The sequence below is a fragment of the Rhinatrema bivittatum genome, chromosome 7 (assembly GCF_901001135.1).
Source record: "Rhinatrema bivittatum chromosome 7, aRhiBiv1.1, whole genome shotgun sequence".
NCBI classification, from domain to species: domain Eukaryota; kingdom Metazoa; phylum Chordata; class Amphibia; order Gymnophiona; family Rhinatrematidae; genus Rhinatrema; species Rhinatrema bivittatum.
Window position 1 is genome coordinate 6,376,435 of NC_042621.1, and position 19,607 is coordinate 6,396,041.

Here is a 19,607-nt window from a genome sequence, read left to right on the forward strand (position 1 = left end):
AGGAAGAACAAAGATGGGATTGTAAGGCTCAGAGATGAAGGTGGAGGGGAAAAGATGAGGAAAAAGCAGAATTGCTTAACAAGTATTTCTGTTCGGCATTTGCTGAGGCAGGGCTTGGAACAGGTCCTGCTATCAATAGGCATGGAAGTGAAGGAGATCTGAATAGATTTTCAGAAGGCTACGTTCATGAGGAGCTGGATAAACGAAAAGGGTCTTAAGAGAGCTTAGAGAATTTCGGGCAGCTCTGCTGCTTTAGAATCGGGGAGGATCAGAAGGGGTTAACTCTTCACAGAAATGGAAGCGAGGAAGAGGCTGAGAACTACAGGCCTGTTTGGTCAGACGGCAGTAGTGAGTAAATGAGTGGAATCGCTTGTAAAACCAAAGAGTGAGGTTTGTGGAATCCAATGGATTACAGGATGCAAGGCAGCGCACTTTCCTTGGGTGACCAGAGAGTTAGACTGGGGGAGGGATGCAGTGTGCGTGGATTTTAGCAAGGCCTTTGGCATGGGGATGGGCCTTAAAGTGACTGGGTTAGAAAGGGGTTGAGTGGGAGGTAAAAAAGGGTAGGGGTAAACTGACTTAATGCTGAGGAAAGGAGAGTTACCAATGTAGGGCTACAGGGATCAGACCTCAGTTCATTAGCGATACCGAGGGAGGGCTATTTATTTTTTATTTATTTTCTGCGTTTTTAGCCACTTCAAAGCAGATGACATTCAGGTACTGCAGGGTATTTTCCTGTCCTCACAATCTGTACCTAAGGCAACAGAGGGTGAAGTGATTTGCCCAAGATCACAAGGAGGAGGAGGAGCAGCAGGATTTGAAGCCTGCCTTCCCTAATTCCTAGCCTGCTGCTCTGATCACTAGGCTCTATGAAAGTCTGGAGCAGGGTGGACATCCTGGAAGATGTGAAAACACGAGGAATGGTCTAGAGCAGTGGTTCTCAGCCTTTTTTCAGCCGGGACACACCTGACAGATGGTTCTCACACGCGTGACACACTGAACATGTGACCGTCACGGGGCTAGATGTAAACATACACTCTGCATCCTCGGGAACCCCCTCGATCCCCGACAATGGGTCAGAACAGAACTAGGTCATTACCCATACAACTCACCATACAAAAAAGATGTTCTGGTGACAGCTTAGTAAGAGCAAAACAAACTCCCTTTACTACTAGTACAATAGCCTTCCTTATGAAAAGGCAGTGATTTACCACTAATGCATATCCTATTGAGAAAACACGATAAATAAGATTGATACAAATGCCTACATGCTAGTAAAATACCTCACCTCGGTCACACACAAAGCCGACCTTCACCAAGGACAGAAAGACCACAAATTATAAATATGAAGACAGAAACTGGAATGGAAAACCAAAAAGCCACTCTGCAAGCAGGGCAAACCTGGAGAAATGGAAACAAATATAGCACCTAGGATTGCAATAATGCACACAAACTAATCCACATAAAGTTACACCTGCATTATGGCGCACACTCAAACAGTAACAACTCAACCTATGAAAAGGCAATGCTACAAATATTAAACTAGGCCCTAAACACCAATATACTTCCTATTAGGAAATCAGAGTAAGCCAAGCTGCTATAGAACCCCACACAGAAATAATTGTAAAACTATACTAATAAATGTTTCAAATCTGCTGATGAACAGAATAACATCCAACAATTAAAAACTCATAAAAATTATTTAAAAAATTGTCCAAATACCAATTAAATATTTAGTAGGGCATTCATCCATACCATGCACGGACTGGGAGAGGGACTTTGGGGTGATAGTATCTGGTGACCTGAAGGCAAGGAAGCCATGTGACAAGCTAAAAGATAAAGCCAAAAGAATGCTGCATTGCATAGGGAGAGGAATAACCAGTAAGGAAAAGGAGATGGTGATGCCCAGGTACAGGTCTTTGTTGAGGCCTTACCTGATGTATTGTGTTACGTTCTGGAGTCCATTTCTCGGAAAGGCTAGAGACAGTTTGGAGGCGATCCTGAGATGGGAGACCAAAGTGGTGTGGGTCTGTATTAGGAGAGGCTGAAGGATCTGCATCTGTACACCCTGGAAGAGAGGACATGCAGGGGAGATATGATACAGAACTTCAGCTGAAGGAGAAAACTTATATACTGGAGAGCGATGACATCATCGCTCTCAACAACGAAAGATTGCTTTTACAGATTACAGGTCTTAAAACGACTTAAACCTCTCTTATTCTTCCACGACTTCAGGACAGTCCTCCAAGCGCTACTGTTCGCCAAAATAGACTACTGCAGCGCCCTTCTACTAGGACTCCCCAAATCCACTACCAAACCTCTTCAGATGATTCAAAATGCGGCAGCAAGATTGTTGACCAGCACCAGCCGCTACGAACACATATCACCAATTCTCAGGAACCTACACTGGTTACCAGTAAATTACAGAATTCTATACAAATCAATCACCTTAATCCATAAAACCATCCATCATCAACTTCAACTTGACCTAGAAATACCTTTCAAACTTTACTCCTCTAACAGACCAACTAGAGACATTTACAAAGGCACTCTTAATGTTCCACCCACTAAAGCTACACGCCTCGCTACGACCAAAGACAGAGCCTTTTCGACAGCAGGCCCTTCCATCTGGAATAGTATCCCATCAAACCTCAGACTGGAGCCATGCCTATTAACTTTCAGGAAAAATCTTAAAACCTGGCTCTTTCTCCAAGCCTTCCCTGAACCACCAGACAATCACTAGCTGGCCTTCTTTCTTACCCAGTCTGTCACTCCGTTTCTCAAAGAAAAAAATAAATGGACTCTTAGACTTCAGATTAAAGCACCGTTCTTAAGTTTGTAACTTGTACACTCTACGGTAAAATTACTTTACTGGCCTTTTCTTCTTTCCAGCTTGTTGCAAGCTTCCAAGTTCTCGCCCCCTGTTGATTGTAACTTTGACTTATTCCTGCTTTGGTTATCTTTCGTTTACGTGAATTTGTTACTCTAGTTTTTTTCCCTTTGTTAAACTGTAAACCGATCCGATATGGTAATCTACTATGAAGGTCGGTATATAAAATTGTTAAATAAATAAAATAAATAAATATCATCAGGGAACGCCACAGGAAGTCCAGGATGCTGGGCCTATGAAACCAGGAAGTGAACACTGCAGGGTGCAAACAAGGAGCCGGTGCCAGAGGCTATGCCAGAACCATCACAGGTAGCAGAAGTCAGTGCTGGAGCCGGAAACGTGACCCACTGGGTGCCCTTCCATGAGCAGAGGCCCGTGGCTGGAGATAGATCACTCCCTTCTTCCTCCCAATTCCAACCTTTGCAGCAATCGCACCACTCCTGCCTGTACGTCTGCCTGCCAGCCCATAGGGACTCTGCATCCCCCACCACCACCATCAATTAGGCCTCCCTGGCAGTGAGTGATGAGTCTCGCTTAAAGAGTGTAAAAAACTTTACCTTTAATTTTTCCTGCATCGCCAACAAGCCAGCAAGGGGCTCAGGATGTTCTGGAACCTAAAGATAAATGGAATAACACTGATTATTCTCGCTCTGCTATTGGTGCTAAGTAAATAACATGTATTAGCACATTACAGATAGAAATATTTACAGATAATGTCTCTTTCAACTTACCTTGCCTTCCTCCACCACCTGAAAGGAGGGGGAGGGGATTCTGGAGGGGACGGTGATAAAGGGGTAATTGGGGAGGGAGGGGATGCTGGAGGGTGAAGAAGGGTAGGAGAGAGGGACAAGGTGTTGGGGAGGAAGAAAGGGGGGAGGAGGAAGATTGGGAAGGATCAATTGAAGGGGAGGTTGGACTGGATGAAGGAACTGGGGTGGATGACAGGGAGGGAGATGGAGATGGGGAGGGAGGGCTTATGGGGGAGAGAGGAGAAAGAGGAGAAACAAAAATAACAGGGGCCAGGGGAGGTGGTGAAGGGGTGAAAAATGTGGGAGGAAATGGAGGAGGAGGGAGAAGGAGAGGAGATGATGGAGGAGGGGGAGGAGGAGATGGTGGAGGAGGAGGGGGAGGAGGAGATGGTAAAGGAGGAGTCAGAGGAGGAGATGGGGAGGAGGAGGGGGAGGAGATGTGGGCTGAGAGGGAAGAGGGGAGGAGATGTGGGCTGAGGGGGAGGAGATGTGGGCTGAGGGGGTGGGTATTTTAAAATCATTCTATCGGTAGGGGTAAGGGGAAGATTGGGATTTATTGGGGGGAGGGGTCAGGGTATTTTGAGGGCCTGGGGGAAGGGGTTAATGGAGAGGGTAGGATGGTTGAGTGAGGGAAGAAGGGCTTTGGGGGTGGATGGGGGTGGATGGGGGAGGGCTGAGTGGGCAGGGAAAGATGAATGGGGAGGGGCAGCTATAGGGGGATGGGGAGACGGGAAAACTTTGGATTTAGAAAGGGGGTGAGGGATAATGGGGGGTAGGGTTTTAGAAGGGGTGTGGGTTATTTTGGGATGGGGTATAGAAGTTGGTTGCAGAGGAGCAAGGGAAAGGGGTGGGGTGGAGGAGTTTCTCGGCTCCCTTGCTGGCTCTCCGTCTCTGGTCTGACCTGTTAAAGCAAGGTTCAGACATTAAAATGTGTAAAATAGAAAGCAAATCACAAATGTACACAGGGAGGCCAACATTGCAAGCCATTTTTTAGAGTAAAATCGTTTGACAAAGTTCCTGGGAGAGACTGCTCAGGAAATTACAAAGTCACGTCCTGTTGTGGACTGGTAACTACTTTCCTGTCTGCGTTCTGCCTGTTGGATGTAGGGGATGACACCACCCTGAATGCACGTCAACACAAATTAGGTGCTGCAAGGTTCACTATAGCCAGGGGCCACCTTTACAAAATCTGCCCCACAACTTTCTCAACGGCAGAAACAAATGCATGAGATTGCTAGGATGGAAAAGTGAACCTATGTTGCATAATAATGAAGTAATGTTGTATGCCAAGATATCGTTATTGTTTGTAAGGTTTTGGGTGGACCCTTGGACACCACGGCTGCTGACCACGCCCACGGGGGGAAGTCCCGTGAGGGGCCACAGGTCAGGCTCAGCTTTGGGACACACAACACAGATAGATCTTTTATTAAACAGTATTGAGGAGCCACCAGAGGTGGCAGTAGTGAGCAGAGATGAAGCCCGGCTGGGCTTGTAGTCCCTCAGGGCTCTGGAACAGCGATCCCTCAATGGCTGGGCTGTAGTGAAGAGAAACTGAGATAGTGAGTAGAAAGAAGTATATGCAGGGTTCAGGAATAGAGCCTCGTTGGTTGAGTACTCACACAGCAGTTTCTCTCAGTAGGAATCACAGGAGCTGGAGTAGAGGCAGGCCCTCGAGGAGCGAGTACCTGGTTCCAGGGAACAGCTCTGAGAGAAGTAGATGGTAACTCACTGATGGTGTAGGCAGCAGTGTCTTCCAGGCAGAAGTGAAGTCCAGGCAGCGAGTCCGGGAACATGGGCCCTCGAGGAGCGAGTACCGGTTCCAGACAGTGACCTGAAAGAGAAGAGAGGGCCCCGAGGAGAGGGTACCCCAAATAGAGTAAGCCCAATAATGGAGAGGCAGAGTAGCTAGGTACTGAGAGCGAATCCCATCCGTAAGGAGCTCCAGTACGAATACCTGACCCTTGCTAACTCGATTAGCTAGCAGTAGTGTAGGCTTTTGTATCCGGGATGCGTGACATCATCACAGGGGGACGCCCCTGAGGTTCGTGCCAAAGAAAGTATTTGAAGCAGGGCCGTGCGGCGCGCGCACCCTAAGGCAGCAGCTGGAAGCATGGCGGGAGGCAGCGCCCAAGTCGGACCGGGATCACCGGAGAGGACGGCAGGCAGGCGCCGCGGCAGCCAAACATCCGTCAACCGCAGGAGGAGTCGCCAGAGCGGTAAGGAGGGCGGAGTGGAGACGTCGGGCAGCGACATTCGTAACAGATATGGGGTAGGTAATAGCATTATGTGGAGTAATAACGCTGCACACCAGTTCTTCTCTTGGGCTGTAGATTGAAAGAATTTCTAAGTGCAATTGACGTAAGACTGATAATTTGAATTTATAATGTTGCATATTTTCTATCATCTGGCTATTGAGTACATTAAAAGTTATTTTATAAAAAGAGGTTTGGACACGTTCCTAGAGGAAAAAAGTGTAAAACACATTGTTAGCCAGGTGGTCTAAAGAAAGATCCCTGGGAGTAAGAGTAAATAGATTGAGTTATAGGATCTGCCGAGTATGTGTGACCTGGACTGGCCACTGACACAGACAGGATGCTGGCTTGATGGACCTTGGTCTGAGTCAGCCTGGCGTTGCTTAGGTTCTTAAGTACCCTCCGAGCAAGAAAGTTACACCATCAGATATCCCAGGTTCTTCATTTCCATCCCTTAGCCACTAAGGATCCTCTGTGTATAGCCTAGCCAGTGCCCTTTTGAATTCTGTTACCCTTCTTGACCTCACCACTTCTTCCGTGAGGCCATTCCAAGCATCCAGCACCCCTTCCATGAAGAAATATGATTGTTCCCGAGTCTACTCCTGGGGAGCTCCACCTCACGACCCCTTTCCATCTGAAAAGATTTGATGCTTGTGCATTCTTAGTACCTTTCAGGTATTTAAAAGTCTGCCTCTCCTTCAGCAGCTTCTCCATTAATTTTCCCATGATCGAGGTGAGGCTAACCAGCTTGCAGTTTCCAGCCTGCTCTCTGCTCCCACTTGTGCTAAGCAGGACGATGACCAGCCTTCCCTAACCTTACAGCACCTCACCCTTCTCTAAGGATCTATTGAACAGTGGACCCACCAGCTCCTCTCTTCCACCCAAACACTCTCTTCTGTAAATGGGGCTCCATCTACCCCACGCACATCTGTTCTCTTGCCAGCAGCAATGTACCTCCTCCAGGACCTTCTTTAGGGAACACCAAACTGAAGTATTTGATTAAAATTTCTGCTTTTTTCTTCATCTTCCTCCACACATTGCTCCTTATCTCCTCTCAGTATTACGATACCACCTCTGGCCTTCCCCCTCTCTCCGATACATCTGAACAGTGTTCTGTCACCTCGCTTTACCTCTTTGGAAATCCTTCCCTCCACCTGAGCTTTCGCTATCCTGATTTCTTTCCTCATCCCTTTCAGCTTTGCTGGATATTCTTCCCTGGCTTCCTATTTTTTTTTTTTTTATTATTATTAACAATTTTTATTGAGAGAAATATGAAGCTGATCTTATAAGAAACAGCAAAGTTCAGATACAGCCATAATATACTCTACAGAGAAATGCAAACTGTGGTATTAGCATGATCTGAAGGTCCACCAATAGGCTCTCTTCCCTCTCCTTTAATCCACCCTCCCCAACCCTCAGCTAAATCCCATAGAGCATGTTGCAACAGATATAGCACAATTGGCTTCCTCTTTTTGAGTTCCTTTCTACTTTTTGAAGACTGATCTTTTGCCTTTATTGTTTCAGCCACCTCCTTGGACAATCAGATCAGTTTCCTTTTCCTCTTACTTTTCTTTACTTTTCTTGCACAGAGATTTGTTGCTTTTCTCCTACTTCACCCTTCTTCTCCCAGGCTTCTAGCTCCGCTTCAAGGTACTTCCCCCATCTACCAAAATCAGTATTGTTGAAATCCAGGGCTTTGATCTTTAAGTGACTTCTCTCTGCCTCGGCCTTTCTATCAAACCATACTGTCTGCTCGCCACTGCTCAGGTAGGTACCTGCCCAGACATTACAGATACTCTCTCCATTTGTGAGTACCAGTTTTATTATTTAGTATCTAGGCCAGGAGTAGGCAGCTCAGCTCCTGGAGTGCCACAATGAATATGCATGAGAAAAATTTGCATACAATGGAGCGTGGGGAATTCTTTTTATTCTTATTAGATTTAACTGATGAATGTTATTTGATGGGTCTGTTTTGAAATATGAAATATTTTTGTTTTTCGAGACATTAAAAAAAAATTTGATGTCAGCCATTTTGAAATATTTATTCTATTACTATAGTTTTACTATTATGATTAATGTTATATTTCTTGATTTTATTATTGTTTTATGAGAAATGATGGTGTTTCTGTTTTTCCATTTTTGCGTTGCTTCATGCCGTTTCCAGTTCAGTTTTTGTCTGCACATTTCTGTTTATATTTTTATTCTCTGTTTGGTGTCGATCCGTCTGGGTTCTACATGTGTGATTGAAGTGACGTATTCTGTTGGCATGTAGTTTCTGTGTAGGGATCTAACAGCCTGGCTTATTCCTAATAGGAGGTGTGTTGTTGTCTTTCCAAAGCTAGGGGTGTTACTGCTTGAGTGCTGGCATTTAGTGCTGTTTTAGTATGGGAGATGTATTTATTTAAAATATTTCTAGGCCACTTCTAGCAAATATATTGTAGTAAGCAGATTACAATATACACATAAAATCCATCATAACAGGCTTACTATATTATCCTTGTTATTCAGTTTACTCGTGGCTTTCTGATGGCCAAGCCCACATCAAATGTGCTTTTCAAACGGCCTAATACCAAATGTCTTTCTTGCAGAGATTTCCGCTTGGCACCAGTGCAGTGCATGTAAAAATAACGTGCATGCTGCTGTGATATTTTGACCTCTGAAGAGTATGAATATCTTTTTTCCCGTACAATCTGTTATTATAAATGCACAGTTTTTAATTGTGTAGTGAGGGCTGGTGTGTAAAGTTCGCCTAGTGCGCCTGATATCCTTGCACCGACCTGGAGTGAGTGTGCCACCTCATCCCTCCCCTCAGGCAGCAGATTGCCTTGAGCCGCCCCTGCCAGCACTGGCTCTTAAACGGGCAGGAGCTCCTGGCTGAGAAAGTGTGGGTGTGTGTGAAATCCTGCAGGCCTCTTCCTCCTAGCTGCAGCATGAACCGTGGCGTGTGGTGATTAATGGGCAGATAGCTGGGCCCCTGCTTCCTGCCGCGCACAGCACCTCCTCTGAGTCTTTCCAGGATCTGAGTGAGAGAGGGAGAGCATGCACGAAGCAACGGGCGAGACTTACTCCGGGGGCTGGAAACGGCAGCAGCAGTAACAATGGAAGAGTCCTGAGCCGGTCTCCCTTCTCCTGCACGTGTGTACGGAGGGCACTGGTCCGGGTGTCTCTGTTGTCCCCTCGCTTCCCTTTGGAAGAGAAGCTGGTGGGGGCTTCCGTCGCCTCCCTGGCTCTTCTTTGGCCCTATGCATTCCCTCCATGATGGAAGCTGCTGTGCCAGACAACCTACTTCTTAACGAAACGTGCGCCTTGGGCTTCAAAAGACTGGGAAACACTGGTATAGAGGGTGGGATTCTGTGCAGGAAAGAGTGGGATCCGGGGGTGATCGTATCTGGTGATTTTAAGGTGGCCAAACAGGTTGGTAAGACAGCATGAAGAACCAGAAGAATGTCTGGCCGCGTAGGGAGGGGAATAGCCACCCAGTAAGCGAAAGGGCAGCGATGTTGCCCCTGTACAAGCCCCAAGGTGAGACCCCCCTTGGAATGCCGTGTACAGGTCTGGAGATCGCACCTTCAAAGGGATATAAACAGGATGGCGCCGGTCCAGAGGGCGGCTACTGAAATGGTCAACCGTTCTCGATCATAAAGAATACGAGGACATCTAAACATGTCCACCCTGGAGAAAAGGAGGGGAAGGGGAAATATGCTAGAGACGTTTGAATACCTCCAGGAATACGCGCACAGCAGATGGGGCCTCTTTCAATGGAAAGGAGGGCTCTGGAACGAGGGGGGGGGGGGTGTCATTAGATGGGGGTGAAAGGTTTAAGAGCAATCTAAGGAAATCGTTCGGTACGGAGAGGACACATGAACCGGGCCTCCCGGGGGAGGTTGTGGAGATGAGGGCAGCGTCAGACTTCTGAGGGAGAGGAAAGGGCTACAAAGCCGCCCTCGTGCGCTCTGTTTCTGTTTGCCGCTTGCAGTTTATAATGAATGCAGAAGATCACGGCTTTCATGGACACATGCTGCTTTGCATTGCAGTCGTTCTCTAAAAGTTTCTGGTACAGAGTTTGCGGCTAAGTCACTTGGCACAAAACAACAAAAAGCTTTTCCGTGTGCGGCCCGCTGATCGTCAGGCTGCATGCTCTCTCTCTGATCTCTTCTCGGCTGAAACTCAGCTAAACGAGGTCATTAGAAAAAGAAGCATGTAAGCCAAAGATAAAAGCTGATGTAGTTTTTGCTCTCACTAAATCATATTTGCTTTCAGGCAAAAAAAATGTTTAATGTAAGAGATTATAACAACAGATACCTGGGGAACAGCTTCATGCAATCTGAACAACTGCTAAATATCTTGGAGATATTCATCTTCCATCTGATTGACTCATTCTGTCATTTCTGGCAAAAACATCATTGGGGCGTGGACACAAATGTTAGGAACTGGGTTCAAACTTATTAGCGGCTATATAGCTTGCATTGCTGCTGATAACCATTAACATTTGTCATCAACCCTTCCAGTAACGTGCATGGTAAGTTATAATTTCACATATTCCATCACAGGCCCTGCACGACCTTCCCTTCCCGCACACGACTCTGATTCATGGGTTTTCCCGTTTTGTGCACCTGAGCGATTTTCATATTATTGCTTAATAAATGAGGCCTGGCGTTGCCAAACTGTCTTGCCTGAGAAGCTGACATGGAGTCTAAGCCAAAGAAATTGGCGGATCTCCCTCCCTCCCTGCCGGTCACTCCTACGGTGCGATGCAGAGCACATCCTTCGATTACTGAGAAGTCTCCGGGCTTTCCGATGGCCGGCGGGAATGGCATTTCACATTGCCCCTGTCCAGCAATGTATTTATTTGGATTTTCTTTCAAACAGAAATAAAATAAAATGGGGCTATAACCCACCCACAAGACGTAAGGCTTGCTTGTATCACGTGTCATCGATCACGGGTCTATCCCTAAATCATTAGCACAAAGAAAGCCACTCCATTTGGCTGGGTTGCTTTTGAAATTATTGCAGCTTCTACTTAATAACATAGTCCCCTTGCCCCACTTTCCAAAGAACAGACCTGCGTCTGCGGGAGAAAACGACCATTTCATTACTTCAGTGCTCTGTCCTTCAAAACAAAATCACTCAGCGTGGGAAACTGAGGCCCATTCATTGGATCTGATAGACCACACACATTTAACACAGTTTTCAGAAGAATATAAATATTCAGCAAAGTTTCTTAGCATTAAGACAATTAACTGCCATTTACTTATTTGTTGATTACATGCAAGCACGTTATTAGACGGTGACTGTACTACAGGTGCAGGTAATCTGGGGGAAAAAGAAGACGACGTTCTGAACCCCTTTATTGTGTTTTCTCTGGCAGTAACTCAAGGGATTTTACTTACTAATACCGGATGCGGGTTCTAACACAGCACAAGCAATCATTTCTCCAGAGAAATTGTTATTGTTGGGGCATTTTAATCCATATTTGTCATTAGTCTAGCTTGCAGATGAAAAACCCTTGAATGCTTTGAGTGTACTTTTGATGATTATTAGCCTGTGTATCCCCACCAGAAGGCTGCGGTTTCATTTATGGAGCAACACTGCTACTCTGTGGCGAAACAGCTGTAGTTGGAAAAATATGTGTTTCTCGTCTACCAGAACCTTCTGAAGGAGTCAGTTACGCACCCCAAGAAATATCCACCTGCCACTCTTTGCTTACTTGGCATTAGTACCCAAGCTAGGAGAGATGTGGTCCTGTGGGCAGGAGTGTGCGGTGCCCACACAGAATCGGGGATTCCTGTCATTTATGCCCATCTCTTACCGTGCATTCTGGAAAGCCAATTTAACCTACCGATTCTACGTAAACACATAGAATAGCAGTTTTCTAGTCAAAGACAATGGTACAGCATTAAAGTGGTTGGCATCACCTGCTGAAACCTGCGCCTTTGTGGTGTCTGCCTGTATATTATTGATTTGCTGCTACTGAAAAGAAGTATTTTAAATCCTGACGGGACATCAAGCACATTAATTAGTCCATTTTGTGCAAAAGAAGAGTGAGAAAAATGCCAAAAGACTTGTAAGCCAGCTTGCTGGCATCATTTTTCCAGCAACGCTAAGGGGCAGATTTTAAAAGGGTTACGAGCTTATATTACGCGCGTAACCGCGAAAACCCGCTCCTGCGCACATCACCGGGCCTAGTTTGAATAGGCCCGGTGACGTGCGCAAGCCTTGGGACTCGCGTATGTCCGGGGCTTGAAAAAAGGGGCGGGGCGTGGGTGGGGCGGTCCGGGGACGGGGCAGGAGCCTCCAGGCACAGCCGCCATTTGCCGCTGTGCCCGGGATCGCGGGCCGGCCGTCGGCCAGCACGCGCAACCTACGCCTGCCCAGAGGCAGGCGCAACTTATAAGATAAAGGTAAGGGAGGGGGGGTTTAGGTAGGGCTGGGGGGCGGGTTAAGTAGGGGAAGGGAGGGGGAGGTGGGGGGGTGCGGAAGGAAAGTTCCCTCTGAGGCCGCTCCGATTTCTCCAGAGAAATTGTTCTTGTTGGGCCTCGGAGGGAAGGGAGGAAGGCTGCGCGGCTCGGCGCGCGCAAGTTGCACAATTGTGCGCCCCCTTGCACGCGCCGACCCTGGATTTTATAACATGCGCACGCATGTTATAAAATAGGGCGTACATCTGTGCGCGCCGGTTTGCTCGCACAAATGTATGCCCGCGTGTACCTCTTAAAATCCGGCCCATGGAAAGGAAAAAAAAAAAGTCACCCAAAAATTGTGCAAATGAAAAATGCACTGGGGGGGGGAGGGAGGGGGATGTTCCCTTCCTTAGCAAATTCAAACAAAACCCCACTAGCGTAGTCTACTGGTATAATTCTGTTCCTTTAAAGAAACTCATGGAATTTAAATCCTAGAGTGCAAGCTTGTTGATTTGCAGGCTTCTTTTCCCTATTAATTTACTTTCTGAAAGGGAAGGCGGCTTATGAGAAAACCATGTCTGTGTATTTGTCTGGCACCATCCCCACCCTGCCCCTACCAATAAACTTTCTGCTTAGTGCCCTATCTGCATCAGATTTTCAAGACACATCAGAGGGTCCAGGGTTTGTAATCGGGTTATTCATTTTCATCCACATAGAAAAACAGAGAAACGTTATGGCAGGAAAGATCATATGGTGGAGTCTGCCCACCTCTCCGATCCCAACCACTCCTTAAGAGATTCCCTGTGCTCGTCCCCATGTAGATACTGTCATTGTCTTGATCACCTCACTGAGAGGCTGTTCTATGTTTGTTGCAACCGTCCCTTCCCGAGGGCTTCACTCCGCCTCCCTTTCTTTCCTGGCACCTCCTCTTCCTGTTTACGGACGCCTGGCTGCCGCGGCGTCTGCCTGCCGTCCTCTCCGGCGTCCCCGGATTGGCTTGGGCGCTGCTTCCCGCCATGCTCCGCTGGTACCTTAGGGCGCACGCGGCCCTCTCTCTTATTTCCTACTTGGCGCGAACCTCAGGGGCGTCCCCCTGTGATGACGTCACGCTGCCTGGATATTTAAAGCCTACGTTGTTTGCTAGCCTTTGAGTTAGCAAGGGATTCCTTACGGATGGGATTCGCTCTCCGTACCCAGCTACTCTGCCTCCAGTCTTCATTGGACTCTTAATGCTAACGGGGTACTCGCTCCTCGAGGGCCCATGTTCCCTGACTCACTGCCTGCTCCTACCTTCTCTTCTGCCTGGAAGGATTCGCTATCTTCAACACCAGTGAGTACCACCATCTTCACCTCAGAGCTGTTCCCTGGAACCAGGTACTCGCTCCTCGAGGGCCTGCCTCCATTCCAGCCCTGTGCCATCTCCTATGTGGAACCGCTGTGTGAGTACATTACCTTCAAGCCTCTCAGGGATCAGGTACTCGCTCCTCGAGGGCCTGCCTCCGTTCCAGCCCTGGTGCCATCTCCTACGTGGAACCGCTGTGTGAGTACATTACCTTCAAGCCTCTCAGCTCTCAGGTACTCGCTCTTCGAGGGCCTCGCTCCTCGAGGGCCTGCCTCCGTTCCAGCCCTGGTGCCATCTCCTACGTGGAACCGCTGTGTGAGTGCATCACCTTCAAGCCTCTCAGCTCTCAGGGATCAGGTACTCGCTCCTCGAGGGCCTGCCTCCGTTCCAGCCCTGGTGCCATCTCCTACGTGGAACCGCTGTGTGAGTGCATCACCTTCAAGCCTCTCAGCTCTCAGGGATCAGGTACTCGCTCCTCGAGGGCCTGCCTCCGTTCCAGCCCTGGTGCCATCTCCTACGTGGAACCGCTGTGTGAGTACATCACCTTCAAGCCTCTCAGCTCTCAGGGGCCAAGTACTCGCTCCTCGAGGGCCTGCTCTCCCTATCCTGGGGTTCTCCATACTGGGGCTTTGTGCTTATTCCACTGTACTCATTATTCTCAGTTCTTTCCACTACAGCACTGCTACCGGAGGAGTCGCTGTTCCAGCGCCTGAGGGATACGAGCCCAGCCGGGCTACTTCAACTACTCACCACCTCTGATGGTTTCACCACATTGTTTAATAAAAGATATCTCTGTGTTTGTGTGTCCTCAGCTGAGCCTGACCTGTGGCCCCTCACGGGACCTCCCCCCATAGGCGTGGTCAGCTGCCACAGTATCCAAGGGTCCACCCAAACCTCACTAATTATAACAATGTTTTCGCCACCCTCTCTGTAAAGAAACATTTTTTAAAGTACTCCTGAGTCTACTTCTTTCAAGCTCATCCCATGTCCCCCTCATTCCAGAGCCTCCTTTCTATTGAAAAAGGCCCATCTCCTGTGCATTGATTATGTAAGCTAGTGCCTTACTAAATTGTTCTTTTCCCTGCCAGGCTAGGGTAAATTAAATTAAAAGAAGATAGCCTCTGGTCACTTCTCTTTTGAAGTCAGAAATGTCAGGGTAGAACAGCAAATTTCCTTTGAAGCTGACAGAAGAATCATTTTCACTTTATTATAATAGTTATCACCTTCTTATGATGTCAACAGTGGCCCCTTTGGCCAGAAGCCAGTGTTGTATTATTGTATAGACTACACTGACACCAAGTGGACATTACCAGAAAGGAAGACCAGTGAAATTTATTATAATTTAACTGTCCAATACTATTTTTATATTTGAACTGATGTATTGTAGGCGTTTGCATTAGAGCTTGGGTGGGTCTACCTTCATGGAATTAATGAGGGGCAAGGGACTGAATACTAATGAGCCTTTTTAAGTATAAAATGTGGTGATGCTTTTGTTTAAAGGCATAGAGAGAGAGAGATACAGTGATGTAGTCATGAGGTGAGACCTAATTGCAACCTCCTGCTGGCTACTTATAACAAAAGAAAAAGCTGTTTCAGGTAGCTGGAAGTTTCCTTGTTGTCATTACCTGAAGAAAAGTACTTATTCCAGTAGTTCTGATTCAGATAGCTGTTTTTTTTGTTTTGTAGTGAGGAAAAGAAAAGATTGTTTGATATTTCTGGATTTTTATTTCAAGCTAGATAAACAGTGCACACTATTAGTATTTATCTACGCTGAAGGAGGTTCTCAGAAGATTTGCTGTGAGTTTATTCAGTACAAAGGGAATTCTATATTAGGGGTTATTTTCCAAGTTGCGTTATAGGCTTTTTATGCGAAAAGCCCCATAATACATGTTGCGTTGCTAATTTAGAAAAGGGGAGGAGTTTGGGGCAGGATTTTGAGAGAGAGAGAATTTTGGGACCCAATGTTTTAATTTTCTTAAAGTGAATTGAAATGAGATATAGGGCGGGATTAGTGGTTTTCTGTTATAATTTACAAAAAGTTAAATTTTATTTTCCTCTGCTAATAAACTATTCTTTCATTATAAGGACATATGGTCCTGTTTCCTATAGAGCATAGGAATCTAAATGTGTTATGTAATTGTACATGCACTGATTTTGCTTTTCAGTAGTATTCAACTGCAGCCCTCAGCATGGACTTCCCATGTGTCATGGCTGATTCAGCTCTGCTTTTTGATGGAAAAATCAAGTTTGCTGACCATAAACAGGATTCTCTGTAGACAGCAGGATAAATTAGCCATGTTTACTACCTACCCACCTCCATGGAGAGTTGACTGCTGAGCTAAAGCTAAATTCTACAATCAAGTAAGGGGCTCACAAAGTAATTCCCATGCATGCTCAGCAAAGCAAAAGCTCAATGAACTAGGACAGAAGTATCCACTCAGTGCCAGCAGATGATTAAAGTCTGGTTATTTGAACAGGCTTTTGATATTTTTTATCCACTCTTAAGTTAATGTTTTAAATCTTTTGTAAATTTTATATCTTATTATATTTGTTTTTAATATCAATGTATTTGTTTTTTATTTTAGTTATTACTTTATTTTGCACTGTTCTTTCAAATTCTTGTTTTATGATTGCAAGTCACCTTGATGTTCATAGGTCAGAAAGGCGATTAAGAAAATGATCAAACGAAACTAAAAATAAACTAAATGTCACTCGTGTCATGGCTAATTCATCCTGCTGTCTATGGAGAAACGCATTAATTTTTACCAAACACTTTATTACATCAGCTGCATAGAGAGGCAGTCATAAGAACATAAGAATTGCCATACTGGGTCAGACCAAGGGTCCATCAAGCCCAGTATCCTGTTTCCAACAGTGGCCAATCCAGGCCACAAGTACCTGGCAAGTACCCAAACATTAAATAAATCTCAAGCTACTTTTGCTTATTCTGGCAATGAATTCCAGAGCTTAACTATGCACCGAGTGAAAAAGAATTGTCTTCAATTTGTTTTAAATGAGCTACTTGCTAACTTCATGGAGTGCCTCCTAGTCCTATTATCTGAAAGAGTAAATAACCGATTTACATTAACTTTTTCAAGTCCTTTCATGATTTTGTATATTTCTATCAGTCACTGTCCTATCACGTTGTTCATCGTCCTCTTACAGATGAGATTTACGCCTTGAGAACTACTCAAAACATCTTAACTCTGCTGCAAAATCTCACTCCTTGGTGACCCAGACGACTCGAGAACCCCGACATGCTTGTTCTTTACTTTTGGAAGTTGGGCTTTCCACCCCCATGCAGTTGACAGGAAGGAGTGAGAGAGATCAGGACATTCAGATGAATCCAAATTTTCCCTGCAATAGAGGTACAGCATGTGCCCGAGTGCTCTCTTCAGTCCAAAAGAACAATTTAATAGGCAGCCTGTACTTAAGTGTACAAATCTGTCTCCCATCTCCAGAGAGCTGAGTCTGCTCATTCTGTATTTTCAGAAAGAAACCACCTCAGTACCAGAACATGGCAGTACTATTACAGATCTGAATCTGATAACTTGGACTAATGAAGTAAAATGACATTTGTTTTAAGGATACTTAGAAAAAACAAAAAGGAAAGATACCCATCCAGCTAGGTCTAAATGATTGGGAACAGACTGTAGCTGTGGTGTTTGCCATTAATTGTAACAGAAAGAACAACTGCAGTATCACCAGTAATTCAGGAACATTTGTAAATTGGTTTCTTAGCAGAGGATTACAAATGAACGTGTCATTTTAATAAACTTATTGTGCCATGCAAGAAGATAACCTGTGAGTTAAAAAAAACAAAACAAAACCTAATTACATTTCAGGCAGTGTATCTCCTACTCAAGATTCACTGCATTTACAGTTCATTTTAAAAAGTGCCACTCCTTCCCACAAACTGCTAATTTTACTTCTATCAGGAGGGCACTGTCCCTACTCCTGTTTCAAGTTAGGCCCCAAATTTAATCTCTTCATTTCAATAAAAAATTCAAATCGGATTACATATAAAAAATCATTTATATATATATGGTTTTGGGCTATCCAAGCTAACTTCTTTTCAAAAGAAAAAAAAGTTTGGATTTTTTTTTTTTTTTTTTTTGCTTCTGTAGTCATGGCCCCATTTTAAAACAGGGCCATGTGAGAGCCCTGCCCTAGTGTGTTAGGGAGAGAATAAAAACCCAGAAAACAGCCCACCCTCCCCCTCAGGGAAAACTAAGATCAGATAATTTTGTAAAGATTGGTGATTGGTGTCCAGTATCTGCTCTCATCACCTGTGCAAGAGAGTCTGGGTGCATTTTTATTCTGAGGAAAATCTCCCTGTGCAAGGGATCCAAGCCAGGATTTTACTGCACCTTCACAATCCTAAATGCAGCACATCCCACACCCCCTCCCCCTGCCAGGGCAGCTCGGAGCAGAGGGAGGCAATCCTATCAATCACAGTAGAGGGAAGGGATGAGGTCTTCACTCAGTAAACAGAGAGAGGCACGCAAGGTCTTTTTTTTTTTGCCTGGAAGTTAATCCTGGTTCTTTCTGTGAAGGTAAGGGAACAGGATAGTTAATGGTAAGAGTCTTGGGCAGGACCATGGTTCTATTTATCTGTCCTTAGTAGAGGGAAAGGTGATGTGTGCTGAACCCCTTTAAATAATATCCAAGATAGGGAAAATAAAAGGATAAGCAAACATTCCCCTAACTGGCAAACCAGTTTAATTAGCTCTCGGTGCCGGGGAGTTAGTCTCTCTTATTGATTAGGTAGTCAGGGAGTAGGCAGTTCTGAGGGAGAGACACTCGCTGCTACAGAGACCACTGCATCAGAGCATCTACCTGTGACCAGAAACAATTGTTCATATCCCCAGGACACACACACACCCCCTAGATCTGGCCAGTCTAGTGCACATAAAGATACGCAAGCTGATAAGGACACTTGCCTCCAGGGACGCTGTATGTGGAGAGAAAAAAAAGGAATAATTTTCTTAAAAAATACCAGTTTTGAGAGTATACACATGGTTAGAGAAAGGCAGAGAGATGCTTAGCTGGACATGGTATAAGGTTTCTGTGAGAAAAAGAAGATAATGAAGTGTTTCAAGGTATCTTGCACTACACAAAACAAGTTTGAATTGCTTGAAATCTGACACTGTAGTTTAATTACAGTATATGTAAGAGAGTATAAAAGGCTTTTTCCGGAAGTGTTGTTTAAAGAAAAAAATATTTGTTGAAAGAGCTCAAGTATCTCTTATATTTATTTATTTAGCAGTTTTTTATACCGACCTTCATAGTAGATAACCATATCGGATCGGTTTACATTTTAACAAAGGGTAAAACTGAGGTAACATATATATATTGTTTATTACCAGACTGTGTTAAAAATATATACTATGGTGGTCTCTGAACGGTCCTCCGACCGTTCCCAGCTTTCGGACCTGCCGCAGGGAGAAGCAGAGGCGGCAAGCCGGACAGAGGTCAGGTTAGCTGAAGGCCTTGCAACAGAAGAGGCGAGATCTTGGAACTTGGAACAGACGAGAAGAGGTCTTGGAACTTGGAACAGACGAGACGAGCGAGCACAGTCCCTCAGGCGCCCTACACAGCCCGTAGGCTGGTCACGGACCACACTGTCCTCCATGTGCCCTACACAGCCGGAAGGCTGGTCGCAGACCATGAGGGGAGCGGGCATGCTCAGGACAAGACACAAGGAAAGGACTGAGCATCCCTTGGATCCTCTGAGGTCGGAACTAGGGAACTTGAGGGCCGGAACCTCAACAATAAAAACAGGAACCTCCAGAGGCATGGGTTACTCGGAACCTGGGTCATCAGGACTGGAACATCAGAGATACTGCAGATATCATCAGAGATACTGCAGATATCATCAAGGATCAGGAGACGAAGACATCAAGGAAGCCAGGCAGGAACAAGACAGAGAAGTCCTAGGGAGGACTGAACCCTTGCCAAGACGATGAGAGAATG